The following is a 12,843-nucleotide window of genomic DNA, read 5'->3' on the forward strand; positions in this document are numbered from 1 at the left end:
ATTTCACGCCAGTCAGAATGGCTGCGATCAAAAGTCTGCAAGCAATAAATGCTGGAGAGGGTGTGGAGAAAAGGAACCCTCTTACACTGTTGGTGGGAATGCAAACTAGTACAGCCACTATGGAGAAGTGTGGAGATTCCTTAGAACTGCCTTATGACCCAGCAATCCCCTGCTGGGCATGCACACCGAGGAAACCAGAATTGAAAGAGACACGTGTACCCCAAGTTCATCGCAGCACAGTTTATAATAGCCAGGACATGGAAACAACCTAGATGTCCATCAGCAGATGAATGGATAAGAAAGCTGTGGTACATATACACAATGGAATATTACTCAGCTATTGAATACATTTGAATCCGTTCTAATGAGGTGGATGAAACTGGACCCTATTATACAGAGTGAAGTAAGCCAGAAAGAAAAACACCAATACAGTATATTAACGCATATATATAGAATTTAGAAAGATGGTAATGATAACTCCATATTCGAGACAGCAAAAGAGACACAGATGTATAGAACAGTCTTTGGGACTCTGCGGGAGAGGGTGAGGGTGGGATGGTTTGAGATAATGGCATTGAAACATGTATATTATCATATGTGAAGTGAATGGCCAGTCCAGGTTCGATGCAGGATACAGGGTGCTCAGGGCTGGTGCACTGGGATGACCCAGAGGGATGGGGTGGAGAGGGAGGTGGGAGGGGGTTCAGGATGGGGAACACGTGTACACCCGTCATGGATCCATGTCAATGTATGGCCAAACCAATACAGTATTGAAAAGTAATTAGCCTCCAAAAAATAAATTAATTTTAAAAAGATTAATGAATCTGTAAACATTGCAATAAAATTATATGAAATGAAACACTGAAAAAAATGAATTTTTTGAAGATGAAAAGAGCATCAGTGAATTATATGACAATGTGAAGCAGTCTAATACATGTATAATTGGAGTCCCTGAAGGAAGAACAGGAAATATTTGAGAAATAAAGGCTGAAAATTTTCTAACCTTGATGAAAACTATGAACCCATCTGTCTATGAAGTTTAGCAAACCCAAAGCACAAGAAACATGAAGAAATCAGCATATCATAATCAAACTGCTCAAAACCAGTGATTGAGGGAAGATCTTAAAAGCAGTCAGAGGAAAGGGACAGGTTTCATCCAGAGAAACAAAGATGAGGACGCCTGAGGATTTCGCCTTGGAGACAGTGCCCCCAGGAGCACAGTGGAGGCACAGGCTTAGAGTGAAGGCGGGGAAGCACCTATCCAGGTGTCTATACCCCACGAAAAACACCTTTCAAAAGTAAGAGTGAAATGAAGACTGTTTCCGACATGAAAGCTGAGAGAATTTATCACGAGCAGATCAGCAATACAAGAAATGTTAGAGGGCATCCTTCATGCAGAAGTAAGACAACACCAGATAGAAATCCGAGTCTATGAAAGAATAGCAGAAGTGGTCACTATATGGGGAAGCGTGTAAGGTTTCCTAAGTGTTTAAGCTGACTAGGAGAGCGGACCTGCGGGCACAGGGGTTAAGGCGCCGGAGACGAACGGTGGGAGCTGCGTTGGCACGCATGCGTGACCGCGTGTGGAATGGATAGCCCCCGGGAAGCTGCTGAAGCGCAGGGAGCTCCCTCGGAGCTCTGCGATGCCCTGGGGGCGGGAGGCAGGGTGCGAGGGAGGGGACAGAGGATACATGGAGCTGACTCACCTTGTTGTACAGCAGAAACAACACAACTTTGTGAAAGAACTACATCCAATAAAAATAAATAGAGATAAAATTTTAAAAAGATAACGGTTTAAACAAAAATGACGACAATATGTTATAAATTTTATAACATATATAAAGGCAAAAAGTGGCAACAGTAGAATACAGATTGGGGAGAAAATATACTATTATCAGGTTCTTACACTGTGTGTTAGTGTTTCTCGACCACGGTTAATCTTTTGGACTGCAGAGTTTTTCATTGTGAGGGACTATTCTATGCACAGTAGGACTTTTAGCAGCATCCCTGTCTTCTATCCATTAGAGGGCCCTAGTCTCTAGATCATGCTGTCTTCTGAAGGACAATATTGCCCCCAGTAGAAACCCACCTCTGTATACAAAAAAGTTTAATATCACTTCAAAGTAGACTAAGGTAAACATATACTGTAAACCCTAGAGCAACTGCTAAAATAACAAAACCAGGAGTTAATAGGTCAACAGAAGATAAGATTGAATATTAGAAAATATTCAATCCAAAGAAAGCATCAAAAGAGTTAAAAGGGAACAAAGAACAGACAGGATACACAGAAAACAAATAGGAGGAAACACTTTAACTTTAATCATATCAAAATCATATTAAATGTACATGGTTTAAACACCCAATTAAACTCAGAGATTGTCAGACTGGATTTAAAAAGCAATACCAAACCTACATGCTGCCTGAAAGAAATGCACTTTAAATATGAAGACAGGAATAGGTTAAACATTAGGGTGGAAAAAAAAAGCATACGCTATCCTAACACTAGTCAAAAAAAAAAAAAAGAAGCTGCAGTGTCTGCATCAACATCAGATAAAGAAGATTTCAGAACCAAAAGTACTATCAGGGATGAAGAACATCATTTCATAAAGATAAAGGGTCAATCTCTCAGGAGGACATAACACTCAAACATTCATGACCCTTAATAAGGGAACTTAAAAATATATGAAGTAAACCTGATAGAACTATAGTGAAAAACAGACAAATCTACATTATACTCAGAAATTTCAATACTCCTCTCTCCACAGATGATAAAACAAGTACACGGAAAATAGCAATATGGCAGATATGAACCTTCCCAACCAACGTGACCTGTTTGACACCTGTAGAAGGCTCCATGGAAAGGTCTCATTTTTCTCAAGGACACATGGAACATTCACCAAGATACTCCAGGCTATGAAACAAGTCTTTTACACTTAAGCATATAGTTTGGAAATCACTGGATAAGCTCATGAAAGTTTCCAAAAAGTTCTGCAGTACAATAAAACACAACCAACAACAACAACAACCAACCCCCAAACCAAACCTGTTCTACTTTGCTTAATGTAGTTCAGGACCTTGCCCTTCATCCCCAGTCTGAAATACCTGCAGAAAATGATGTGCCCACTGCCAGAAATCAGAGAGCTTGGAGGGATTAAAAATTAGGCAAACCAAGGTCAAATTTCAATCACTGAATAGCCCGACATTGGATGTCAGCATTTCCCCGACGCAAATAAAATAATGACGCTCCTTGCTGTAAGAGATCCCAGGGAAATGCCTTATATGTGTCTCATAGTGCTGAACACAGCTGGGAAGTTAATTTTCTTCTCCTGGGGACAGATGGACTGTCCCCTTGTTCTTCAGCAATGCATGCCAGCCCTCCATGTGTCTTCCAAAAGAAAAGTGGTCTAGGGATCTGCTCTGAGAAAGGTGGACATCTATCTCCTGTCTCAAGTAGATGTTTGAAAGCCACTTTTTAAAAAAATTATAGTTGGTTTGGGGCTTCCCTGGTGGCTCAGACAGTAGCGAATCTGTCTAAAATGTAGGCGACCCGGGTTCTATTCCTGGGTTGGAAGATCCCCTGGAGAAGGGAATGGCAACCCACTCCAGTATTCCTGCCTGGAAAATCCCATGGACAGAGAGGAGCCTGGTGGGCTACAGTCCACAGGGTTGCACAGAGCTGGACACGACTGAGTGACTAACACTTTCCCTTTCCCTGCACTGAACAGTAAGTCCTTACTGGTCATCTATTTTATATGTAGTAGTGTGCATATGTTAATCCCTAACCCTCGATTATATCCTCCGCTTTCTCCTTTGCTCACCATAAATCTGTTTCCTACGTCTGTAGGTCCATTTCCGTTTTGTAAATAAGTTTCATTTGTATCAGTTTTTTTATATTCCACATAGAATGAAGTCCTCTTTCTTTAAACATTCTGCTTGTTTCATTTATGGACTACTTTGAATGAATTATATATGGTAAAGCATGCATAAGTCAGTTTCAAAATCCTGCTTGCATACTCTTTTGCTGTATCCCTTAATAGATAAATTGGGGGAAATCTTTAGTCTCTTTCTGCCCCAAATGTGCTCTGTGTGTGCTGTGCTTAGTGCCCCAAAGAGGACTAAGGCAATGTTTTATAGCTGTCACACACAGTGCTGCCCGGGAGAAACTGACAGAGGTCAGCACACCCCCAGCTTTTGTTGAAACAGTTGTCCAAGAATGTTGATACCGTAGGAGGGAGAACATGTCATTCTCAAGAGCAGCCAGACAGTGGCACCAAAGGCCAGGAATGGAATCATCCAGGCCACTGTGGTCTCTGGACCAGAAGCCTGTTTAGCGAACAGAGCAAAGCCCGGCTAAGACCTTGTTAGAAGTACAAATCCCAAACCCAGTGAGTGAGTCAAACGCTGCCGGTGGTAGGGCCCAGGACTTTGCACTTTATCAAGATTTCCAGGGGATTCTGGTACCTGCTCAGGACACCCTGCCTCCAAGCCCGGCTCAGTTTTCTCTGCAATTGGCAGGTACTACTAAAGGAGTTGATTTCATGCTTCCTTATTTCACCAAACAGCTTCTGCCTAGCCAATAAACTGCTTTTTTTTCTTTAAAAAAACTGTTATTGAAGCACAGTTGACTTACAGTGTGTTAACTTCAGGTGTGTAGCAGTGACTCAGTTACATAGAATCATTTAGAAACGTTCCATACGTTTTCCATTACCTGCCTTCACGGTTCTTCCCTCTTAGTGGGTTTTTTTTTTTTTTACTTCTTTTTAAATTTTTTTAAATTACAAAGATATGATAACATTTACAGGAGACCTCGAAAATACAGAACAAACTTACATATAGTTCCACTATATATAACATTTTTTATGTTAAGACTTTTAAAACTGTTTATTTTTATATGAAATAGAAAGCGACTGACTCTATGTCAGACCTGGAAGCCTGCCGCTTTAAACCTTGTCTCCAGCTTTGACACAGGGATGGGCAGGTCACAGCCCTGTGTCTATAGCCACAGCTCCCAGGCTGGACACCTTCATCCCCTGTCCTCCCAGCCTGGGAACTGTGACTGTCCTGTCTCCAGCTTAACCTCCTTCTCTCACCTCAATGCTTCTCACGTTGATGACCCACAGATAGCAACTTCCCTGAATCTTGGTTCTCCTCATGGAAAAGTACCCTGTGATCAACCCCAGGAAGCAGGATCTGCATTCCTGGGTCCTGGCCCCTCCCCACCCAGGTGCTGGCCGTCAGACCCTGCACCTCTTTCTTTCCATAGTCGCCCAGTTAGTAAATTAGAGGGAACATCCTGATCTGACCCGGGGTCAGCCCTGGTTTCTCTTGTGAAAGCCCGGGCGGCACTCACAGTCACACCCCACGGGGATGTCACACCAACAGTGAGTGGAGGGAGGTAATGAGATGGAGATGATACCGTCCACAGAGCCTTGGAACAAGCTCTGGGTGCAGCAGCTGGAAGAGCAGGGGCTCCAGGAGAAGACAGGCCGGACAGTCTAGTCTTGGTGACCCCACATTCCGCAGGATCTGCACAAATCCCCAAGTCTTGCCAAGCCTCAGTGTCTACATCTGTGAAATGGAGGAGCTAAACCTGCATTTCTCACAGGCTTACTACGCTGTCAAGCAACGTCTAGCACGATGCCTAGTACCTACATGGCTCTCTGCATGTCTTCCCTTCCCTTAGGGAGCAATGAGCTTTCTGTCCCAAGAAGTGTGTAAACAAAGATCGCTGCCCCTTTTGCCAGAGACATTTGTCAGGAGCAGAGATGACGAGCTCAAATGCTCACGGTGTGCAGCGGACTAACAGAAGTTAGTGCAGAAGCCAGATGGGGCCTGTGAGAGGCTGGGGACCGCATGGCCTGTCTATACGGGGATGCTGCTGCTCGGCTAAGTGGGCTGCTGCAGGGAGAAAAACAGGGCCCCGAGTGGTCAGTTTCCTATTTCTTGAGAGAAATTGGAAATACAGCTGTGTATGTGAAATCCAGTTTGACCTGCCTCCTGAGGGTCACAGAGGAGGGGCTCCACGTGCTGAGACACAGCTGTGAGTGACAAACTGAAGCCATCAACCTCGGAGGCCCTCCCCCAGGAACACACAGGACGGAAGAGCATGGTTCCCAGTCAGCAGACACGACTCTGCATCTTGGCTCCAGCACTTTCTGACCATGAGATCTTGTACCCCACCGTGTAACGCAACACAAGCCTCCTCTTGTGCACAAGAGGTTGGGGTGTTGGGGTACAACACAAGCTTGTACCCCAACACAAGCCTCCTCTTCTTCATCTGTAAAATGGGGGCAGGCAATAACCCCGAATTCACCAGTCTATAGTGGGGGTTGAGTACAACTGCGTGTGGGAAAGGGCTCTGAGACTTTTCTGTCAATCAGTGATAACAAAGCCCACGGGATAAAGACCGCTAGGGATGCACAACCATGGCCCAGCAAAATTAGGATGGACAGCTGAGGAGACTGCCCGCCACGGGTGGGGAGCCAAGGGCATCCCAGCAGGGCTGCTGGGGGGGTGGGGGAAGGAAGCGCACAGGAACACGTCTAGACAAAGCAGTGCTTGACACAACCAAGTCACAGAAAGGCTGTGTGTAGCGGGCTCCTCTCTGAGAGGTGGGACCTCGGGTCCCATTTGCTTGGAAACCATAACGGTAAGGTCATGTGGGATGCTCTGTCTGATAATCCCTCTCTTGGGGCTCCAACTTGGGCTGGAGATGGGACTAGTTCTGAGTCATAGCCACCCTCTGACCTGGGTCCTCCTGTGTCTACCAGGATGTCCCGTTCTTGCTCCAGATTCCAAACAGCCAAGCGTCTGGCCATCTGGGATTCTAGGAGTCAGTTTCTTCACATCACCTCCTCAATGGCCCTGCAGACATGCTGTGAAGAACAACAGTAGGTGCCGCCCACCAAGTGCTGCGCAGGTTCAGAGACTGTTACTGGAATTAGAGAGCCTGCCCCCGAATCCCGGATCTGCCACTCCCTAGTTCTGCCCTCACTATGCCTCTCAGAACCTCAGTTTGGGGATGAGCAGACCCACAGCCTCTAATCTGCCATTTCAAAATCTAAGAAGAACTAAATGCCAAGAGACGGCTTGAAACTCACGTGGCTGCAAAATCTGTCTTGACCTAACTCTGCTGCTAAGTCACTTCAGTCGTGTCCGACTCTGTGCGATCCCATAGACGGCAGCCCACCAGGCTCTGCCGTCCCTGGGATTCTCCAGGCAAGAACACTGGAGTGGGTTGCCACTTCCTTCTCCAGTGCATGAAAGTGAAAAGTGAAAGTGAAGTCGCTCAGTCATGTCTGATTCTTCGCAGCCCCATGGACTGTAGCCCACCAAGCTCCTCCGTCCATGGGACTTCCCAGGGGAGAGCACTGAAGTGGGCGCCACTGCTAACTCATTGGGTGGCAAAACCTGTCTGAACTGACATGAGCCTTTTTCTGTTTCTTATGGTCTCTATTGATGCTGCAAAGTGTTGGCTGTTCACACATGTCCCTGCAGAAAATACTGATGCATTAGATTATAGGGCGCTCTTCCAGACCCTGCTAGAAACAGAAAACATTCAGTATATGCATTATCTTTTTTTTGCTAAAATAGGAAAGATTTTCAGTTCCAAAACCCAAGGCCTCGGGGTTTCAGACAAGGATTTGTGGGTCACAGAGTGGCTGGGGAGTAAACGTGGCAGCTATGGAAAGTTGCTCTGGGTAGAGCATATGGCAAGTGCTGGGCGAGGGAGCCATCAGGAGTGTGGCTGCATGTTGGTGAGACCCTCCTCCTCCTGCACCGCCCCCCACCCCCCTTCCCCTGGTTTCACCTACTTTCTTAGGGCACCTTTGGCTCTTTGTCCTCTCCCCAGCCTCGATGTCCCCTCTGGCCTTGCCAGTTCTGCAGCTATTCACGGGGTGAGCCCCCCTCCCAGGATAGATCAGGTATGGCCCTCCTGTCCATAAATATGCCCCCAGAGCCCATCCTTCATACACCTCAAGCCCTCAGTCAGGCCTTCCAAATTCAGAGCAAGGCCAAGCCAGCTCTGCTAGGCAGCTTTCTCCCTGCTTCTGCCTCCCAGAGATTGCCACACCCCACCTCTGATGCTGAAGAACCAATTAAAAGGGGGGACCTCCCAAAGAATTCACAGTGTCTCCTGTCTTTCCATCAGTCAAGAGCAGAATCCGCTTGTCCAGTTCCATGGAGCTTGATGCTTGGGTTACTCAGAACACTGGGAGGCTAGAGGCTTCTCGGCAGCTCCTCGGGTCTCCTGGGGTTTCCAGACCTCCGGAATGAGCCATTCAGAGACTCTCTGGGCTCCTTCACTCGGGTCTGGCTGCTGGGGGACACGGCCTTGCCTCCCCAGTGAGTGAAAGTGGGATGCACAGCTCCCAGCCTGCGGCCAACTGCTAAGGGAGTGTCTCCACTCACGAGGCGTGAGCTCTGGTTTTCACTAAGACAGAGCCCACCCAGGCTTCACCCTGGAAGCTTCCGTTTCTGCTTGGGCCTGGTTTTGGCCTGCTCTCTTCTAAGGAGCTGTGGCCAGCTCTCTGCTGATGCAGCCTTCCAGCCCAGTGGTCTTGAGCAGGGGAGGAGGAACTCAGGAATCAAGGCCTGAGAGCCAGAGGCTCTGAGACAGAAGGAGGCATGTCCCCCAGGCAGAAGGGCTGGGTGACAATCTCAGTGAAGGCTGCCCCTGGATAGGCTGAAGGGCAGTCTGGACCACCAGCGGCTCTGGAGCAGAGGTCAGCTAAGGTCACAGCTCAGGACACTTGGGCTGCATCTTGGCACTTCCATAATCCCAGCAGCCGGTAGATGCCATCAACCCTCTCCCCTCCTGCTTCTCTTCTCAAAGTCACAAGTCATTGGCTCAGCAGAGCCCTTCCTTCATTACCTGGTTTTGTGGATGAATCCTCCATTATGCTTCCTTTAAATGCCCCCTCCACCTCTGGGCTTTCCTGAAGCCTGGCTTTCTCCTGGGACGATATCTCCTTCCCACCCTTCCCTTGGATTAATTCAACAGCTCCTCAAGGTACCAGTGCCTGTCACCTCCAGTGCCCCACCCAGGCCACTTCACCTCTGACACATCCCTGTCAGAAGGACTGCTACTCAGCCCCATGCATTGTCACTCAAACTGCAGCTGAAGCAGAGAATGTCCCGGAGGTCTCCCTTGCATTAACACTCTGCTGGGGGACAGGGGTGAGTGAGATGCTCCCAGACCTCCCCGAAGAGCAGAAGAGAGGTCAGGCCCCACGAGGCACCCCCATTCCCTCAGCTCCTCCCTCCATTCCAGCTGAGCAGGCATTGCTGGGTCCCGGAGTCTAGGGGGCCAGGGGTAGGTTCTGGTGGAGGAGGGCATGACTTCTCTCTTTCTAGCTTACATTCAGCTCTGCCCCCTCTCCTTTCCCTTTCCATGTGTCTTCCTGGAACATCCATCCTGGGAAAGGGAGACAGACAGTCAGCACAATCTATAAACTGCCTATGGTGACAGGTACACTGGAAAAAGTAAAGTAACCAGGGAGGGGTAGGAAGTCTTGGGGGGCGATTTTAAGCAAGGTGGCCTGGGAAGGCTTCATCATTAAGCGCAGATGGGAAGATGAGGGGATGAGCATGCAGATGAACTTCTTTCCAGGCAGAGAGGAGAGTAGGTGCAAAGGGCCTGGGGCAGGGGAAGCAGGCACTCAGAGGACAGGTCAGCTTTGGTGAGGGCGGGGTCTAGACCAGAGGGCAGGATGCTCACATCTAGTCATCAAGGACATTAATTAAACAAGATGGCATAGTTCTCAGGTAGCTTGCTCGTTTTTTAAGGTAAGAACCCTGGGTGATGTCAGGTGGAAAGAAGCACCCTCCCAGTGGGGATGGAATCCACATCTTGCTTTTAGAAAGCTGTTTGGTTATACATATAAAAATGATCTTACCGTTTGAACCAGTCATTCCACATCTGGGACTGTATCCTTGAGAGAAATCCCAAACACAGGGATCCTTATATTGCTCCTTTCAATTAGCCATGAAAAGCCAATTGGCTCCCTGGAGCCCTGGCCCACTGCCCTCTGCCCAAGACTCAGGCCTCTGCACTCCAGCACTCCACTCCCTCCCCCAGCCCCCTTGCCTGCACTCCCGTCTGGAACTTCTGCCTTAGAGTATGGCCTCGGTCTCCTCCCCGCACTGCGCGCCTAAGGCATGCCTGCCCCACCCCCTTTTCCAGTAACTAGAAGGACAGAGGCTTTGTGAGCCCTTCAGCTGTGCAGACTACACCTCCACAAGGGAGGCTGGAATTTGCTCAGTCTCTGGGATCAGACAAGAAGAACGTTCCAGGTCATACCGTCTGCTACCAGATGACATCTGAGATGTTCAAGTGAGGCAATGGCATCGGTCCACCTGTCATTTACTCATTTACAAACCCGCGGACAGTCCACTCTGTGCCAGCCAATGGCTCAGCCCCCAGCTGAGGCATTACAGCCCGGAGGGGACAAAGACAAGACAATCCTCATGAGGGGTGCGCACACGTGTCATGAAGAATCAGTTTGAAACTAGCTTTACAATGGGAGCTTAATTAATAGCATCTTAATTACCTGGGAAAGCAACGCTCTGGTTAGTTTCTTGATGCTCAAACCTGATCATGCTTTTAACTGAGTCAGACGATATTCCCCACAGCCTCTGGGTCCCCACATCCACATAGGGAGGGGTCCCCACATCCACATAGGGAGAAGCCCCCAACAACCGCATTAGTGTCTCGGCTATGAAGTCTCTTTGTCCCTGCCAGTTTCACCATCCCTGGTTACAGGGCTATGCAGGGGATTTCCCTCCCCTCCTCCGCCCACGCTGAGTCAGGACTTGCCGTGGGACTGGACCCAAGTGGTCAGTGTGGCTGGAGTCACTGTCAGTCAGAGGTGTTTGGGGCCACCTGTCTGTGCCCCGAGGGGGCAGCTCTTTCCACCAAGATAGAAGCTTTTTCTGGAAAACCTACCAAGACATCACCAGGAGTTTGGGGTCTGGAATCCCGCACTTAGTGGCCTAGACTTTCTTCCCTTCAGGGCCCCATCTTATCACCTGTCTGCAGTACAGGCGCCCTCAACTCTTCAGTTGTATTTTAAGGCCTTTGTGCTTCCACAAGAAAGGGCTGAACTACTCACTCTCACTTTCCTCCCACAAATGTCTTCCCCAGAAAGCCACTCTTGGTTCCTCGGTCACGGTGCCGTGCCGGGTGCTGGGGACGTGGTGGGGACGGATCTGAGAGAGTCTCCGCCCACGCATGAGCCACACCGTCTGAACGAGAGAGCCAGCGTCAAGGTTTCAAGCTGCGAGTCACCAACCATTATCTTTTTGGTTATAAACCCAGGTTAGTGGATTATGACCAGAATTTAACATAGAGTGGAAGCAAGAGTATGCCTCGCCTTGGAGGCATTGGCACTCATCTGCGTGCGTAGGTGCACCAACCATCCCCAGATGTTTTCCTGCCTATGAGGCAACACTGCGAGCTTGGGAGACATTGGATGGATTAAATACAGGCCAAGCTGGGGGGAAGACGTGCAACCCGAGCCTGGAATCCATCTTGCAAGTGCTAGGTTCAAGGTGTGAGTACACGGACCAAGGTAGTCCCTGTGGTGAGCACCCTATTTCTCAGCCTGTGCTGTTGGGAAGAAAACATGGGTGGCAGGATTGTGGCATGTCAGGGCCCTGGTGTCCTGGACAGGCAGCTCTGCCTGTGTGGCAGACAGTGCCAAGAGAAACAGCAAGAAGAAGAAATGAAGTCACATACTGAGGGCCTTGAAAGTCAAGGTCACCTTTTGAACTTGGCCCTAGGAAATAGGAGTTTAAAGCAGGATGACCCATTTAACAAACATCTGTTGAGTGCCTACGGTAGGGAAGATTCATGTTGTAAAAAGTTGACTGCGAGAGCAGTTTGGGGGCTCGGGAGCTACTGGCAATACTGCAGAGAGAGGGATCTGCTGTGGGGCTACTGCAATAGTCCTAGCAGGAGATAATAAGGCCAGAGGTCAGAATGTCTGGAGAAGGAGACAGGTGCAGCCTCTGTGTCTGGCTGGCTGGTCCCCAACGCCCAGGGGAGGATGGTAGCCACGACTCTGCACATACGTCAAGGGGAACGAGCAGGGCTTTGGAGGTCACAGAAAAATTTCCGCACCCCCCAAAAAGCATGGAAGTCACATGGTCAGATGGATAAACCCACGGGCATGAGTCAGACAGGGCCTTGTGACCTTGGCACATTACTCAAGCCCCTGCATTGCCAATTTATAAGATGGGGCTGGCCTAGAAGAACACTTAGCTCACAAGGGTGTTATGATGTTGAAAGTTAATAACGGTAAAAGCCTTCTACTGTGTCTGGCACTGGGCCAGGGATCACACTAGGACTCCTTGCTGACCTCTTACATCCCAGACATGCCCAGAGAATGTGCTGGCAGGCAGCCTGAGAAAGGACCAACTTCTCGCCACTCACAAGTCAGGAAAACTGGGCTGATTTTACAATACTGCTGCCCTCTCCAGCCCCCTGTTCACAACTCAGGCCCATCCCTCCCCAGTGACTTGGAGCCTCAGGGTTTGTAGTATGCAAGCCTCGTGTGGCTGGCTCTCTCACCCGAGGAGGGCCCCACCATCCACACCAGAGGTCTCCAAGAGGGGAATCCATTTTCAAAGGCTTTAAGACAGATGATCTTGCAAGTGTGGCCACATTACCTGAGCACAGGCGATTTCCCTGGCTCTCTGTAAAGATGGTCACTGCATACCCATTCAGAACAACTTGCTCCACAGCAGGCATCGCCTTTGGGTTTTCACTGAGATTTTCTGTGTGCAGAGAGTGTTCTGGGTGCTGGGGGCACTCAAGCAGGCTGCGGCCCTGTGCAGCAC

This window comes from Ovis aries, chromosome 25 (assembly GCF_016772045.2).
Source record: "Ovis aries strain OAR_USU_Benz2616 breed Rambouillet chromosome 25, ARS-UI_Ramb_v3.0, whole genome shotgun sequence".
Lineage (NCBI taxonomy): Eukaryota > Metazoa > Chordata > Mammalia > Artiodactyla > Bovidae > Ovis > Ovis aries.